Source organism: Zingiber officinale, chromosome 6A (genome assembly GCF_018446385.1).
Source record: "Zingiber officinale cultivar Zhangliang chromosome 6A, Zo_v1.1, whole genome shotgun sequence".
Lineage (NCBI taxonomy): Eukaryota > Viridiplantae > Streptophyta > Magnoliopsida > Zingiberales > Zingiberaceae > Zingiber > Zingiber officinale.
The window spans coordinates 47,695,833-47,712,989 of NC_055997.1; the positions used below are offsets into that span (position 1 = coordinate 47,695,833).

The window sequence follows — 17,157 nt, forward strand, 5'->3', positions numbered from 1 at the left end:
TTGGGCCCCCGAAAAATCTATTTAGGATACCCCATTGAACAAGGAAAAGTTTTATTTTTCTTTTACTTTTTGTTTTCTTTTTCTTTTCCTCCATTTCTCACCCGACGTCATCCCCATTTCTTCGTCTTCTTCTTCTTCCCTTCTCTCGCACCGTCTTCTTCTGTAAAATATCGAAAAAGGGCGAATAACCATAAGGGAATTTCGAAATTTTTAGAAAATTTTCGAAATTTTTTTGGAGCTCGTATGACTAATTTACGAGGATAAATATTGAGCCCCGGAAAAATTTATTTGAGCTATCCCATTTTAATGAGGCAAAGTTGGATTTTTTTCCTTTCCTTTTCTTTTTATTTTCTTTTCCTTCGTTTATTACCCGCGTGCCCTATCCCTCGCCCGATCGTCTTCTTCCCTCGTTCTCCTTCCTCTTCCCGATTTTGCAACGTCATCTGCTCCAACTCGACCGTCGACTCCCTCGTGCGACCTCCCTCCATCGCCTCTCGCTGTTCCCGGCGACCACCGAGCCTCAACGCCAAGCTGTGTGGTCGATTACCAAAGTTAGCTGTCGGCGACTGCACCACCACCCGAATCACACCTCAGCGCCAACCGATCGCTGACCACCAGAGGCTTGAGCTCTCCTATCTTCACCACTGAGTCGTCACCGCCTCTGATCGTTGAGTTGCGTTCGGTCGTTTCCCTCTCCGAGTCATCACCCCTAGGTGGATTTCCGGACAAGAAGGGGAGATGCGGCCCTAGCCTTGATCTCTTGTCTCGCAACTCTGTGCACTGCATCTTCGGCCTTCAGACCCTACCATTTCAGCCGATTTTTGCATAGGTCAGTGCCTTCACTCTTGATGTTTTCCTTGTAGAGGGATTCAATTCCGGAGAGTAGATTGGTCGTAGGTGGTTAGCCGCGGTCACAGATCTTTTGCTCCGACCATTTCTTTATTCTTGGAGTTGTTGTACTAGATTTCTTTCTTGGATCTGTCATGAAGCACTGGCCAGAACTCCTCTAAACATCACTGTTCCGGTCAACAACGATATTCTTGCTAGATTCGATGATTGATTGTGGGTAAGAGGTTAGTTTAAAAGTTGTGGATTTAGATTTGAGTTTAAATTCCCAGCTGTGGATGTATTGATGTTCTTTAGGGTAAATTGTTTCTGGAAATCCACAGCTCCAACCTTGCTCCAGTCAGGTCTACCAGCAGCAAGTTGTCTCCGGCAGTGGATCACCGGCAGATCATCCGGATTTGGGTGAGTCTTGATGTTATTGCATGTCTATAAAGGATGATAATAGTGTAATGTGGATTAGGATTTTTGTTTAGCTATTTTGTTTTAAGCTAAATTGTACGATTTTATCATAGGATTCGGATTGGGGATGAGCACATCGACATAGAGGTTGATTAGCTCGATCTACATTGGAGGCGGGTACCTTGACCTATCTATTTTGATACATCTTGTTAATATGTTTAGTAGATTTTAACAAGTAGTAATAATTATGATTATATCTGCATCGACATGTCACTATTTATTTCCGAGCATGTATTGTTTGTTACCTGTTTATTATTTATGTTATAGAGGTAGTGACATGTCATGCTCTATGATATACTAGACTGGTTAGATACCCTACTTGACATGTGTACCTAGATCATATTATTTGATTCACATATCTTGGTACACATTATATGGAGAGGGATAGGATTAGGATATTTCCCGGCTTAGTGACATGCACCATCTTACATGATTGCATGCTGAGCGGTTGGCAGCTCCATTATTGTTGAGCGCATCGCCAGTTACATGGATCTGCACACACAACCACTCATGGGTTAGTGATTTTTATTCAGGCAGGGTATGTTGCAGCAGGTTGCTCTGTTTAGCTCCGTTTGTCCGCTCATGGGTAGTGTGACACAGCGTGATAGCCGGTAGGGATCCCTCCCCGTCATCGCGTACCGGGAGATGAGAGCATTGCGCTCCCTCACTATGTTTGAGGTAGAAGGATAGGTGTACTCCGACAGCATCCCGTCCACTCGGTCGCTCAGGAGCAGTGATGACACAGTGTACAGTTGTCACAGCCCTACCCACTCGGTCTCACCATCGTGTGTGAGATGGTTGACTGGCATCAGGGGTGACCAGGACATGTTATTGGCATCATATGCATTATTTGCATTTACTGCTTGTGGTTGTTGCACTTTATATGCTGCATATTGGATGGATGCATTGTTTGACATGCATACAGGATTTATGATACTTTGGGTCTGACGACCTTGATATCTTTATACCCAGATTCTGGTTAGTACAGTTACTCCTTATCTTACAATTTTGCACTTTCTATATGTTATATCAGGAGATTGTGCGCATAGTTATTGCTATTTGTTATAGTTTACTATGCATGCCAACTAGGTATTCGCTGAGTATTGGACTCACACCCCATTATTACTATTTTCAGGTTGAGGTTGTTCAAGAGGTTCTAGTTGCTAGTCCCCCACCATTGCGCTTCGCGACGAGTTCACACAGTTTGGGTTTTACTTATTGTGTTAGACTATATTTTTTTTCAGACTTATAGCTTGACATTTGGATCTTGTACGTTTTGTTATTTGACGATGGATTTTCATTCAAATGTATGTTGGAGTTTTATGCTTTATGGGTGTAGTTGAATAGGATATCAGATTTGTGTTTTATGAGTGCAGTTGAGTAGGATATCGAATTTGTGTTTTATGGGTGTAGTTGAGTAGGATTTTTGCGATGATTTCCTTATCTCTGCTTATGTTTAGTTGCTACTATTAAACTACGTAGATGTTTGCTATATTTGTACTGTGATATATTATTATTGTTCCGGTCGTGTTGGCCGAGGTATATGTGGCCCTGAGGGCATTGTAGGAAATTTCATATTGTCACCCGTACAGGGAAGATGTGTTGGGTTTTTCGGGCCGCGAAAACCGCTTTTCGCGTCGCGGAAACCCCGAATCACCCATGCCACTGGATCTCGTGCGAAGGATAGATTTCAAAACTACGAGTACGAGTTTCAAACTATGATCTACAGTAGATCTACAAAGGGAAAAATATTTTATACCTTTGAAGTGTGCTCTCGCAAATCCCGCTCGTCCAACGGTACGCCAGATCTCGAAGTTGTCAACGTAGACAACTCTCTAGTGATATCCAGACGAACAAGAAGTGTTCTCTAACACTCAAGAATGAAGAAGAGAGCACCACAAGTGTGCTAGCACTTCTTGGGCTCTCGGGTAGGATTTGAAAGAGAGAAAAGAGAGAAAGCAAAAAGGAATCTTATACACTCACTAGTAGTATCCTCCTTTGTGACCTTCACTTTCCCTTATTCTCTTGGAACACAACTCACATACCTTCTCCATTTCTTGAAACCCACGGCAACAACAAGAGAAGGAGGAGGAAGAGAGCTAAGGAGGAAGAAGCATTCAACACAAAATCAATGCCACAAAAAAATGAAACCCTTTTCATTATGTGGCCGGCCACACATGGGTAACTCCCCATTTAATGCGGCCGGCCACATTAAATAGAGGATTGTAACCTCTTGATCTCCCTTGATGATGTAGAGATGATGTGGCAAGGTTAGTCATGCCATGTAGAATGAGTCAACCTTCATGATGTGGCAATACATCAAGTCAAACTTGATGTTTCAACTTCCATTTGGTCAAGTCAAAATTGATCAATTCTCTTCCTTGTTGAGTTAAATCCAACCTTTGATTCAAGTCAATTTTAATCTAATGAATCTTAATTCATTAATATAAATTGACTCAATGAATCAAATTTAAATTAGACTTATTCAACAATTGAATTTAATTGAGTCTAACTCAATAAGTCTAATTTGAATTAATCTGAATCCAATCCTTAGTGCATCATATAAACATAATCCAATTGGTTCATCATATGCACCTAATCTCCATCCACTTGTTCTTTGTGTGTGACCCAATAGGTTCTTGTAATGTTGGCAATGTTTCTAAACTCCTTTAGAAACATAAGCAATGAGCGGCATCTAGCAATACATCATTACTACCCAAGTTACAAGAATGTTGAGATCCAACATCACCTTGTGACTACTAATTGTGACTCCTCACAATATGTGACATTGTCCTTCTATCCTAGACATCTAGATTGATCAATGTGAGGCATAGACCGTGTCATCCTCTAATCAATCTAAATCTTGAACTCCAAGTAGACTCACTCGATCAAATGAGCTCAACATCTCATGTTGACTCATTTGAGCATGGCCATGCACTTCGTGGTCTAACTCTATCAAGAATACCGATGTCGCTTCCGTCATATGGGAGGGATAGATCACATCTACATCACTCACATCCCTCTGCATAATTCGTTATATACCCAGTAATCGCCTTTATAGTCCACCCAGTTACGAGTGACGTTTGACGAAACCAAAGTACATAACTCCTTATGTAGGGAACCATGGTGACTTCAGGTCTAAGGACCAATAGTCATACTAATAGTCACATGAGAAAGTATATGACACTCATATAACGATCCATGATACTTTCTCATAGCGGGTCATTCAGTATACATTCTCCAATGCATACCCATGTGTCAACTTGATATCTCCATATCCATGACTTGTGAGATCAAGTCATCGAGTTGACCTACATGCTAGTCTTATTGCATTAACATTGTCCCTGAATGTTAATACTCTACTAGAAATGATTTAGAGTAGTGTTTCCTATATCATCTCACTATCAATTCAACCAATCGATTGATATAGGTAAAAAACTTCTACTCAAGGACGTTATTATACTTAGTTTATTTGGCACCAATACAAGTAAGTATAATAACCAAATAAATGCCTTTATTAATATAAGAATATGATACAATAAGTCCATAATACAATTATCAAATGATTGGCTTTAGGGCTCTAGCTAACAATCTCCCACTAGCACTAGTGCCAATCAGTGTAGGCTCTAAGCCCCAATGACCTAGTGTGACCATCATGCTTCCTCTGTGCCAAAGCCTTGGTCAAGGGATCTGCGATGTTAGCCTCTGTAGGTACTCTGCAAATCTTCACATCTCCTCTCTCGATAATCTCTCGAATGAGATGGAAGCGCCGTAGTATGTGTTTGGTCCGCTGGTGTGAGCGAGGTTCCTTCGCCTGTGCTATAGCTCTATTGTTGTCACAATAAAGCTCAATGGGGTCAGCAATGCTAGGAACCACCCCAAGTTCAGTGATGAACTTGCGGATCCAAACTGCCTCCTTTGCTGCCTCTGATGCAGCAATGTACTCGGCCTCTGTTGTAGAATCAGCTACTGTGTCCTGCTTCGAACTCTTCCAGCTCACAGCACCACCATTAATGCAAAACACGAACCCCGACTGCAATCTATAGTCATCCTGGTCGGTCTGGAAGCTAGTATCACTGTAACCCTTTACAGCTAGCTCATCATTGCCTCCATATATCAAGAAATATTCTTTAGTCCTTCTTAAGTACTTAAGAATATTCTTGACCGCTATCCAGTGACTTTCACCTGGATCTGCTCGTCATGCTCAAAGCATACGAGACATCAAGTCGAGTACATAGCATGGCGCACATGATCGAACCTATGGCTGAGGCATAAGGGATCTGATCCATGCGGTCTCTCTCCTCTTTAGAAGAGGGACCTTGAGTCTTCGAAAGACTCATGCCATGTGACATCGGTAGAAATCCCTTCTTGGAGTTCTGCATGGCAAACCGAACGAGTACCTTGTTAATGTATGTACTCTGACTTAAGACAAGCAATCTCTTAGATCTATCTCTATAGATCTGTATCCCTAGAATGTGGGATGCCTCACCTAAGTCCTTCATTGAGAAGCAACTCCCTAGCCATGTCTTGACAGACTGAAGCATTCCCAATGAGCAGTATGTCATCCACATACAATATGAGGAAGACAACTATGCCCCCTACAACCTTCTTGTAGACACAAGGTTCATCTTCGTTCTTGATGAAACCAAACTGTTTGATTGCATCATCGAATCGAAGATTCCAGCTCCGAGAAGCTTGCTCTAGTCCATAAATGGATCTATGCAGCTTGCATACTCTGCTAGTATGCTGTGGATCTACAAAACCCTCAGATTGTGTCATGTACACATCCTCGAGTAGGTTTCCATTCAGAAACGCGGTTTTGACATCAATCTGCCATATCTCATAGTCATGGTAGGCTGCAATAGCAAGCATGATCCGAATGGACTTAAACATCGCTACTGGAGAAAAGGTTTCATCATAGTCAGTACCATGAATCTGCTTGAAACCTTTAGCTACCAAGCGACCCTTATAGATAAGTACATCCATGTCAGTCTTTCTTTTAAAGACTCACTTACACCCAATGGGTTTTACCCCTTCAGGTGGATCAACCAAAGTACATACTTGGTTGGTGTACATGGATTCCATTTCAGATCTCATGGCCTCTAGCCATTTCTCGAAATCTGGTCTCATCACAACTTCCTGATAGGTGGTAGGCTCATCCTCTATGAGCATAACATCATCATGGTCAGACAAGAGAAATGAGTATCTCTCAGGCTGACGACGTACCCTGTTAGACCTGCGAAAAGGTATGTTGATAAGCCGATCTGTCACATCCGCTAAATCAAATTAACAAATGTATTTTCCACTGAACCCCTTAATTTCACAATAACGTTGTAGTAACGAGCCCAGGATCGCTCTCGAGGAACCAATAGTATGATGTAATCTAGGATTGTCTTTTTATTCCTATTTTTGGGGTTTTCGATATAAAAATGGAGTTGGGAGTTTTAAAGCTTTGAATATAAATCTACAAAGGAAAACACAGCAGTAAAGAAATTAATCTAAAGCATAAGAGTGAAACCTAAACAAATGAAATCTACTTGTGTGCCAACAATCAAACCATAATGCATTGTCACCCTACATTATAATTAAATCATCAACACACATCAAACGAAGATTGAAATAAGAAGACTCAAGTAAATCTGATCTAAAGCAAGATGTAAACCCTAGCTTAGAATTTAAACACTAAACAAGTAACCAAGCATCAACTAAAACTTAAACTAAGCTTCAACAAGGAAAGAAATGCTAACTACTTGCATAAAAATATAACAAAACATAAAAGTAATCTGTTCTAAGTTACAAAACAATAATAAAAGTAAACTCAACCCTAACCAATCCAACTCGCAACCAATCTCACCAAACTTCACACTCAAGCCGTCACACAAGAGGCCAAAATCGAGACCACCCAATTTCGGACCTCAGTGGAGCATCTAAGCGGCGTATCAGCTTCAGGTATACTCAGCAACGCCGACGGACCACCCCCGACGAGCTAAGAACATCCCAAAACCCATAAATGCCGAAAATGATGGAAATCTACATCCCAGAGCTCTCTGGATCTGAAGTGAAAATGTGGACTGCGGATGAGCGTCGGATGAAGCTCAATAACGCCGGCGGACCACCTCCAAGCGTCACTGAATGGAATCGGAGCGCAGATTTGGAAGACCATCTCCAAATCTGGCGAAAACAGAGAAGTCGCCATGAGCAGATTTCCGCCGGAGAGAACACTCTCCGATGGCTCCAGATGATCGGGATGACACCGCCGAGAAGTTCTCCACCGAGATTGAAGCTCGGGAAATTGATCGGAGAAGGAATGGGGCCGAAATCCGGAAGATGCCGTGAGGACGAGGCTGCTGTGTGTGGAGGAATCGACGAAGAAGAAAGGGAACTGTAGCTTCTGTTTTAAATCTGATCCAGATTTGAACGGACGGCTAGGAGCAATTTGGAGCTAAATCAACGGTAAAAGCTTGTCCAAAATCCTATCTGAAGGTACTCATCTTGATCTAGAGTCTGGATCTACCCTCTCTTAGGTCGGATCGATCAGATCATCACTGGATGACCCAGATCTGCCGATCTTAAATGAACGGCCCAGATTAATCCGGCTGGATCAATGGCTGGATGAACTCAGATCTGGATCAAAACTTCTGGATCTTCATCAATGACTTAGATCTCCTCCCCATTGAATTGGATCGGCTATATCTTCAACGGATGGTCCAGATCTGTCCTATTCTTGATAAACGACTCATAATGCTCCAAAGCTTGATCTTCTTGTTTGAACTCCGATTCGAGCCCAATTTCGGTCCAAATAGATCCAAATTCAAGATCCTTTGATGCCTACAAAATAGGAATCAAATATTAGCATCAAATAATATAAAAATAAAGTAATTTGCAATTAAGTCCAAAAATACACACAATGCACAAAATATGATGTAACCATGATTTTAACTTATGAAATCAACATCAAACCACGCATATATGAATCAAAATAATGCAGTAAAATCATGGTTATCAAAACCCCCACACTTAGTCTTGAACGTCCCGTGCAAGTAAAGAAAACTAAAAATCATCTCCACAAGAAATTCCCTAGTAATACCTAGAAGATAGTAAAAAGAATTTAACTAAGATCATCTAAAGATCACATCCAATCATGAATACAATTCAAACAATAATCAGTAGGTATGGTAGTTTCAATCCAATTGAAAAATTAAGCAAGTTGCAAACTCACAAGGTATTTACCTATTCTATCTCTCACACTCAAGCATGTGTATAAGTGGAGCTTACTCAATGCAACTCACAACATTTCACTACCATAAGCTTGCTTATTTTCTAATTCTCCACCACTATAAAATATAGCATACATGAATAAAAAAGATTTAATCAACAAGAATTGAAATGGAAGCAAAAAGAACAATTTAAGTGAATGAAGTGACAAAGGAAAAGGCTTAAATAAAGAAAATGAGAGAATGAGAGTATGGGAAGAATATACTTGATGAGTTGACCATTTGATATGAAAAGATATGAATACCATTTGTTTTTAACAATTCAACATATCAAGCTAACCTCCCCTTCAATTTGATGACCAACAAAGAATCTTGATACTCTTTCTTCACCTTTGATACACTCTTTTGATGTGCCATTTTCAAAAATTTTTTTCTGTTTTTCACTGTTTTCTCTTGATGTTTTTCCACTTCATTTCATCACTTGAAAGCTCAAATAATCTCACTTCAACTTGCCAAGAAGAATTCCCTCCCCCACACTTAAATCATTGGCCGTCTCGGACAATAGAATACAATATGATACTCTTTTAACCACTTGCTTGATACACTGTTTCTTCAACCTGCAGAATTTTTTTTTCTCTCTCTGTTTTGCCGTGGTATTCCTGGTAAAGAGCAGCACTAAGACCAGGCACAAGATTACATGCTTTGTCTTTCTTCATCCTTGCCTCATCATGAATTCCAACAACCCAAACTTCCTTCAGAATTTCAGCACTCTCTGAACTTCCCTATTCCTTTAAAACCTCTCCAGCAGCAACAACTGAAATCAACAATGACATCAACACCCTGCCCTTTCCTTTCCTCTAGCATAAATTTGATCTCTAAAACTCATGAGTTCATAAACCAAATTCAGAGATCAAGCCAAAGAACACAGAAGTGAAGCTCAAAAATTCCAGCAAAGATATTATCATCAATTTTAAAGTGTCTTTGCAGATCCTATCTTTACAAATTCCAAAATTTTCAACTCATGAATTAATAACTCCATTCAGGAATTAAGCCAAAGGATTTAAAATTAAATCTGGAAGAATGGCATTTCTTAAATCTGTTGCACTCTTGGAAGTCCAGTTTCAGAAAATCAAAACTTTTCACTGATCACTAAGTTGCATAAGAAATTGGCACACCACTTCATCTTCAAAATCAAATGTATCCAATAGAATCTGACAACAAGAAATCAGATATGCATGCACAGATTTGCCGAATTCACAGACTGCTGCATTCATAGAAATTAGATGTAAATCTGGACAATATCAGAGTATACATCAGGTCAGCATGAAAATTCAGTAACTCAAAATCCAGTATTCATTGGTTAGAAAACTTCTGCATTCCAGAAATACAACAAAGCATTCAGACAATTTCAGCAATTTCACAAATTCAAGACAATCAGCAACACTTGATTAAATCACCTACAGCAGTCTTAATCAAAGAATTCAAAACTGTATTATAAATTCTGCACTTAATTTCAGAATTGATAATTCAAAGACATCTCATTTTAAGTTATAAAAGATCCAGCTTGAGAGGAGATCCCATTTAGCATTGAATTCTGGATTTCTTAACCTAAGTTTCAAAGTCTGGAAATCAAGAAGATCTTGGCCTAATTCAAAAGAAGTCAAACTTGGAAACAAGCATCATTTAACATTGCATAAATATAGAATTGAATTCACTTTGATTCTAATCAGAAAATAGGTTATAGAGTTGGCACAAACTAGCACATCTCCTGTATATCTTCTCATTGCTCAGCTTATATCATTTTCCATTTCTGCACAGATTAGATGGCCCAACATTTAATCTCTTCAAATTCTCAATTCACAGATCCTTATTACAGATTCTGCCCAGCAAGTTGTGAAGAAATGAAAAGGAAATTAACATAATTTGCTTCTAAGAATAGAGGAACTTCACTTAGGTTCATAAAGGATCTGTACACCTTGAATACCATTCTACATTTCTGAATTTCCAGCTTCTCTGAATTTTCCAGAACTGATCAGATTCAGACATTCAATTTCAGCAGCAATAGATTTCAGTCTCTTGGACTGAGTTTCAGAAGCCATATGTTCGAACATAAGTATGCAAATCTTGATAGCTTTCCTTGAACTTTCCATTGACTAGAAAATTCTGCAAGAGAAAATTGGCACATAACTGCACATCAAAGTCCATCAAATTAGATTATATTGCTACTAATTCGGATTGGTGTCCAATGCCAACTTCAGTGTATCAAAATTTAATGTGCTATCACAGATCTAATCTTAAATGACATTTAGAATCCAACAGATTCTCTTGAACTTAAAAATTTGCAAGCAATTTGATACTCCACAGTTGCTAAAAGTTGTTATTCTTGATAATTTTGCATTTGCTAATTAAAAATCTGCAAACAGAATTCGCAGCAATCCAACAACTGGCTCTTGTTGATACATTCATGGACCATTTCATTCCTTCAAATTCAGTTCAGTTTAATTAATCACAAGAGGCAAAACAAAATTTGTACCACAATTCAATTTTAGTTGCTGTTGGTCAGAATTAGTACAGAAATTTGGCAGCAAACCTGTTACTGATTTGGCTTTTGCAAGCATACCAATCTGCATTCTGTTAACATCCTTTCCTGCACTTGACTGGCATTAAGTCTTAATCCCTTCCCTCTACACATTTTCTGTAAACTGATTTGTTGTCTAAACATCTTAAAAGTTGCATTCTTCTTGTTTACGTAATCTGCTGTGCACATCCTAGCATCCTGCTTTCTTCAAAGTAACTGGCCAGTTCCAAATTCAGCAACTTCTGCATTCTGCAACTTCAAAACAGATTCAAAACTTTATAAAATATCTCCATTCTCAAAATTCAAAATTATTCCAGCATTATTCATACTTAAATAAACTCCTTTGCATCACAACAATACTTAATTTTGCACAAGGTCAGTGATCTTCCTTAGCTTTCCATTCCTGCACGGCAGCAAACTCCACAGAATTCAGCACAGCAGTGATCTTCATTCTACATTTCTTCTCTCCAGAGTTTAAAGAAGTTTAAGAAAGCAAGATTTGAACTTCCCAAGAATGCAATTCAGTAACCAAACCTTTTCTACACAACAAGGTGCAGATTTCAGCCTTTTCCACATAACTTTGTATCAACTATGCATTGCTAAACAAATACTTGATACATTTCAGAATTCAGCATTTTTTCCTTTACTCATCGTATTGCATTCATATTGGCACAAAAATATCACATTCATTTCCCTGCAGAATTCTGCATTTCCTCTGTATTAGAATTCACATCCAATTTCAGAATTCTAGATGTGCCATTACATTCTGAATTCTGCCATCTTCAGAAACAGCAAGGGGCATAACAGAATTCAACTTCAAGGAAATTGTAGAAGTGTCAAAACCTAAGATGATCATACAAATTTTCCACTCAATCTTGATTATGTGCATTGAAATCTAACCGCTGTAATTCCAGTTGTTGCATAATCCAGTTTCAAGTTGAGAAACAGAATCAGCCTACTTCATTTTCGAATCCATTCCCACTGATATATCCATTTCTTTCTATCAGCAATCTTTCTGTTTCCACAGATCCAAACACAGACTTGTGTATCCTGTCCAAAAGCAACCATTCAACAGCATACAACAGCTTCCAGTAGATTCATTATTCAGATTAAGTATCAGCTTTTTGATTTCTTGCTCCTCAAAATCTTGCACGCAAGAAATTTTAAAAAGGTAGAGTATCAATTGACAATCAAATTCTAACACTTAACTGATCACTTTGAATTTTCAGAACTGCACAGGATTCTGAATTTTCAGATTGATACACTTATTACTTCCAGCTTAAACTCAATTACTTTCAGCTCTAACAAATCAGCACTTCCAAAATAATCCAGCCTTGGTTTCTGCAGGTTGTCTTTTCTTCTGTTTCTTCTCAGCAATATCTTCATTCAAGTATCAGATTTCTCCTCACATGACATATTAAACTAAGAGTATTGCTTCCCAATCTCTGTACTGCATTCAATGATAAGAGAGTTACACCAGAACTTGGCACAAAACATATTGAAGTTGGCACAGCTTCAATTCCGGAATTCATTGGCTGCTAGTACTTTTTTGATTTGTGATTCAATCTCAAAGCATAACCACTATTCAAACTATATGCTCTTGGAAAATCCTCTGAATTACTAAAGATCCAAAGCATAATCAAACTTTTATCTCAAAAGACTTCCCTTCTTCCAGCTTAAATTGCCCTCTCAATACATCCATTAGGAGATGAACCTGATTTTTGTAACTCAGCAGTGTCACTCAAAATTGAATTCCTACATTTCCAGCTTTTGAATTTTTACTTCAGAAATGTTTTTCTATTGCAAAGATAGAGGTTCAAACTGAGCCCTGCAGTAACCCAGCAAATCTCCTCTTTAAATCCTTAACAATCACAGCAACTTCAGAAAATAGTGAACCCAATCAATTTGTAGAGAATCCCCATGAACTTCAAACAAATGTAATTCACTCTCACACTTAAACCTTAATCCATCTTAGCAATCTAACTCATCAAAAATTCAACCAAAACTCCCAATAAAATGAAGGCAAAGCAAAGTGATCAAGAATTAGAATGCTTGATGAAAATATTTTAAGAAAAATGTAGGAAAGAAATTAGAAATTAGGATGGCATAAGAATGACAAAATCCTTCATCTCCATGCATACAAATGTTATTGTGACTTTGAAAAGAAGCAAAGCAAGTTCTAGAGTTCAATTGCTATGAGTACATGTCACACAAAAGAAATTAATAAGTATAGGCTTAAGGTGGACCTCACTAGGTATTTTAATGCAACAAGCTCAATCAATCAAATTGGAATCCACTACCATTTTAACCAAAATCATGTAAGTACAGTATCCAATCATGTCAAATGACCTAAAGTTGATGATCAAATTTAAGACACTTTTACCATCTTAAAAGTATCACTAGAAAAATTCATGGAGAATTTTATTCAAATGACATGCTATGTATACCAAACTAAATGCAAAGTATGAAACAAAATGCAAATGTAGAATATGAAACTAAGGAAATGTATAAAGAATTTATTAAACACAAAGCTTGAATTAAAATGCAAAAGAAAGCTAAATTAGAACCAACTCTCCTTTTATTCCCGGTGGTTGAAGAAGGTTTAGAAGTAGAATCCACCCCGGAAGTGGAGTAATCATGGTTCCACTTAAATTCTTCTTATTAATCCTTTTTTCCTTCAAAATTCTCTCCGGAGGTCTAAGTCGGTTCAGTTTAAGCACCCACTCCGGAAGCTTAATTTCTCCTACCACATCAATAAAAGGAAACACCTCCCACACACATGTGGGATAAAAAGAAAATAGGAGAAAATTAGTGTGAGTAAAAAATATTTCAAGAAATGATACACATCTAATAAAATCAATAAATGGTACCTCTATAAAATTCTCTGAAAAATTACACAAAATACTCACCTTGTCATCTTGAGAGGTACCTGGAGTGGTGTTTGTTACCTCTTTCTCATCAAGTAATTGCTCAGACTCCAATTCTGGCGAATGTTCAACTTCAACTAGTGATTCTTGGGTGCTTGGCTCCATAGCACAAGTCCCTACACTTACATCCTCCATTCTTGGTAATTCTTGAGGTAATGCTTCCGGTAAGCATTCCCCTACACATAAATTATCTTCAACATCAAAACCTGCATCTTCAACAACATCTAAAGTAACAGCATTAGTAGAATCAGAAATATGAACAATTACATCATCACCACAAATAAAATTAGATAAATCTTGTGAATAAATGGGAATAGGGTCAGGCCTAACAAAATCACTACTCTCCATCTCTCCACTGGAGTTCTGTGCTTGTAATTGATTAATGGATGATGCTATCTAATCTAACTGACTCTGAATATTCTGTATCCTTGCAAATTGCTGCTCTTGATGCTCTAACATTTGTTGCATAACTTCATTGCATTTCCACATTGATTCTTCAATTTGTTCTTGTGCATCCTCATACCTATTCCGTTGCTCCATAGGTAGGTAGGATTGATAGAACTGAGTCTGAGGCTGATAAAAATAATTCTCTATCCCATCTCCAAAATACAGATAAAATGGATCCATGGTCAAATAGAATTTCTTGTTCTTACACAACAACTAGCAAATAAAATCAGAAGACTCAGGAACAAATAAAATCAAACACATGGATATATAAACATGAAAGCAATCAAAACAACAAAAATTTTTTAAGTTTTCAAAATGAAGAACAATCCTAAAATTACCAAACATTGCATATTGATCCCCGGCAACGACGTCAAAATTTGATAACGATGTCTGTCACATCCGCTAATCAAATTGTACAAATGTATATTTCACTGAACCCCTTAATTTCACAATAACGTTGTAGTAACGAGCCCAGGATCGCTCTCGAGGAACCAACAGTATGATGTAATCTAGGATTGTCTTTTTATTCCTATTTTTGGGGTTTTCGATATAAAAATGGAGTTGGGGGTTTTAAAGCTTTGAATATAAATCTACAAAGGAAAACATAACAGTAAAGAAATTAATCTAAAGCATAAGAGTGAAACCTAAACAAATGAAATCTACTTGTGTGCCAACAATCAAACCATAATGCATTGTCACCCTACATTATAATTAAATCATCAACACACATCAAACGAAGATTGAAATAAGAAGACTCAAGTAAATCTGATCTAAAGCAAGATGTAAACCCTAGCTTAGAATTTAAACACTAAACAAGTAACCAAGCATCAACTAAAACTTAAACTAAGCTTCAACAAGGAAAGAAATGCTAACTACTTGCATAAAAATATAACAAAACATAAAAGTAATCTGCTCTAAGTTACAAAACAATAATAAAAGTAAACTAAACCCTAACCAATCCAACTCGCAACCAATCTCACCAAACTTCACACTCAAGCCGTCACACAAGAGGCCAAAATCGAGACCACCCAATTTCGGACCTCAGTGGAGCATCTAAGCGGTGTATCAGCTTCAGGTATACTCAGCAACGCCGACGGACCACCCCCGACGAGCTAAGAACATCCCAAAACCCATAAATGCCGAAAATGATGGAAATCTACATCCCGGAGCTCTCTGGATCTGAAGTGAAAATGTGGACTGCGGATGAGCGTCGGATGAAGCTCAATAACGCTGACGGACCACCTCCAAGCGTCACTGAATGGAATCGGAGCGCAGATTTGGAAGACCACCTCCAAATCTGGCGAAAACAGAGAAGTCGCCGTGAGCAGATTTCCGCCGGAGAGAACACTCTCCGATGGCTCCAGATGATCGGGATGACACCGCCGAGAAGTTCTCCACCGAGATTGAAGCTCGGGAAATTGATCGGAGAAGGAATGAGGCCGAAATCCGGAAGATGCCGCGAGGACGAGGCTGCTGTGTGTGGAGGAATCGACGAAGAAGAAAGGGAACTGTAGCTTCTGTTTTAAATCTGATCCAGATTTGAACGGACGGCTAGGAGCAATTTGGTGCTAAATCAACGGTAAAAGCTTGTCCAAAATCCTATCCGAAGGTACTGATCTTGATCTAGAGTCTGGATCTACCCTCCCTTAGGTCGGATCGATCAGATCATCACTGGATGGCCCAGATCTGCCGATCTTAAATGAATGGCCCAGATTAAACAGGCTGGATCAATGGCTGGATGAGCTCAGATCTGGATCAAAACTTCTGGATCTTCATCAATGACTTAGATCTCCTCCCCATTAAGTTGGATCGGCTAGATCTTCAACGGATGGTCCAGATCTGTCCTATTCTTGATAAACGGCTCATAATGCTCCAAAGCTTGATCTTCTTGTTTGAACTCCGATTCGAGCCCAATTTCGGTCCAAATAGATCCAAATTCAAGATCCTTTGATGCCTACAAAATAAGAATAAAATATTAGCATCAAATAATATAAAAATGAAGTAATTTGTAATTAAGTCCAAAAATACACACAATGCACAAAATATGATGTAACCATGATTTTAACCTATGAAATCAACATCATACCATACATATATGAATCAAAATAATGCAGTAAAATCATGGTTATCATATGTCTACTTGAACTGGTTGTTGTTTCTCAACTCCTTGTGGAACAACATCATCCACAACACTTTGTAGAAACTTATTTGATTCACATGGAGTCAAGTCACTAAGTAGAAACTAATACTACTAAGTAATAATTGACGATTACTCAAGATTTACTTGGGTAAAATTCCTAAAAACTAAAGATGAAACCTTTGAAATCTAATCATTTTTACAAATTAATATAAAATAAAAAAAGATACAAAAATTAAAAGACTTAGAAGTGATCAAGGAGGGAATTTGAAAATCATAAGTTTACCGAATTTTGTCAAGCTAATGGATATAATCATAAATTTTCATGTCCTAGAACTCCCCAACAAAATGGTCTACTAGAACGAAAAAATAGAACATTACAAGATGTTGCTAGAACCATGCTAAACGAATATAACGTAAGTAACCAATTTTGGACCGAAGCAATAAACACATCATGTTATATTCAAAATAGAATATTAATTAATAAATTTTATAATAAAACCTCCTACGAAATATATTATAATAAAATTCCTAACTTAAATTATTTAA

General features: G+C 38.2%; 1 long non-coding RNA gene across 2 annotated transcripts; it reads left to right on the forward strand.

Annotated features, from left to right (window-relative positions):
• Positions 1-311: 311 nt before the first annotated feature.
• LOC121993923 lies at positions 312-1,424 on the forward strand. 2 transcript variants are annotated; one of them, XR_006115491.1, is made up of 4 exons: positions 312-829; positions 964-1,066; positions 1,170-1,248; positions 1,359-1,424. It is a non-coding gene; the product is annotated as an uncharacterized LOC121993923 (long non-coding RNA). The 2 variants fall into 2 exon arrangements; XR_006115492.1 differs by lacking the exon at positions 312-829 and having other exon boundaries at positions 1,000-1,073.
• The last annotated feature ends 15,733 nt before the right edge of the window (positions 1,425-17,157 follow it).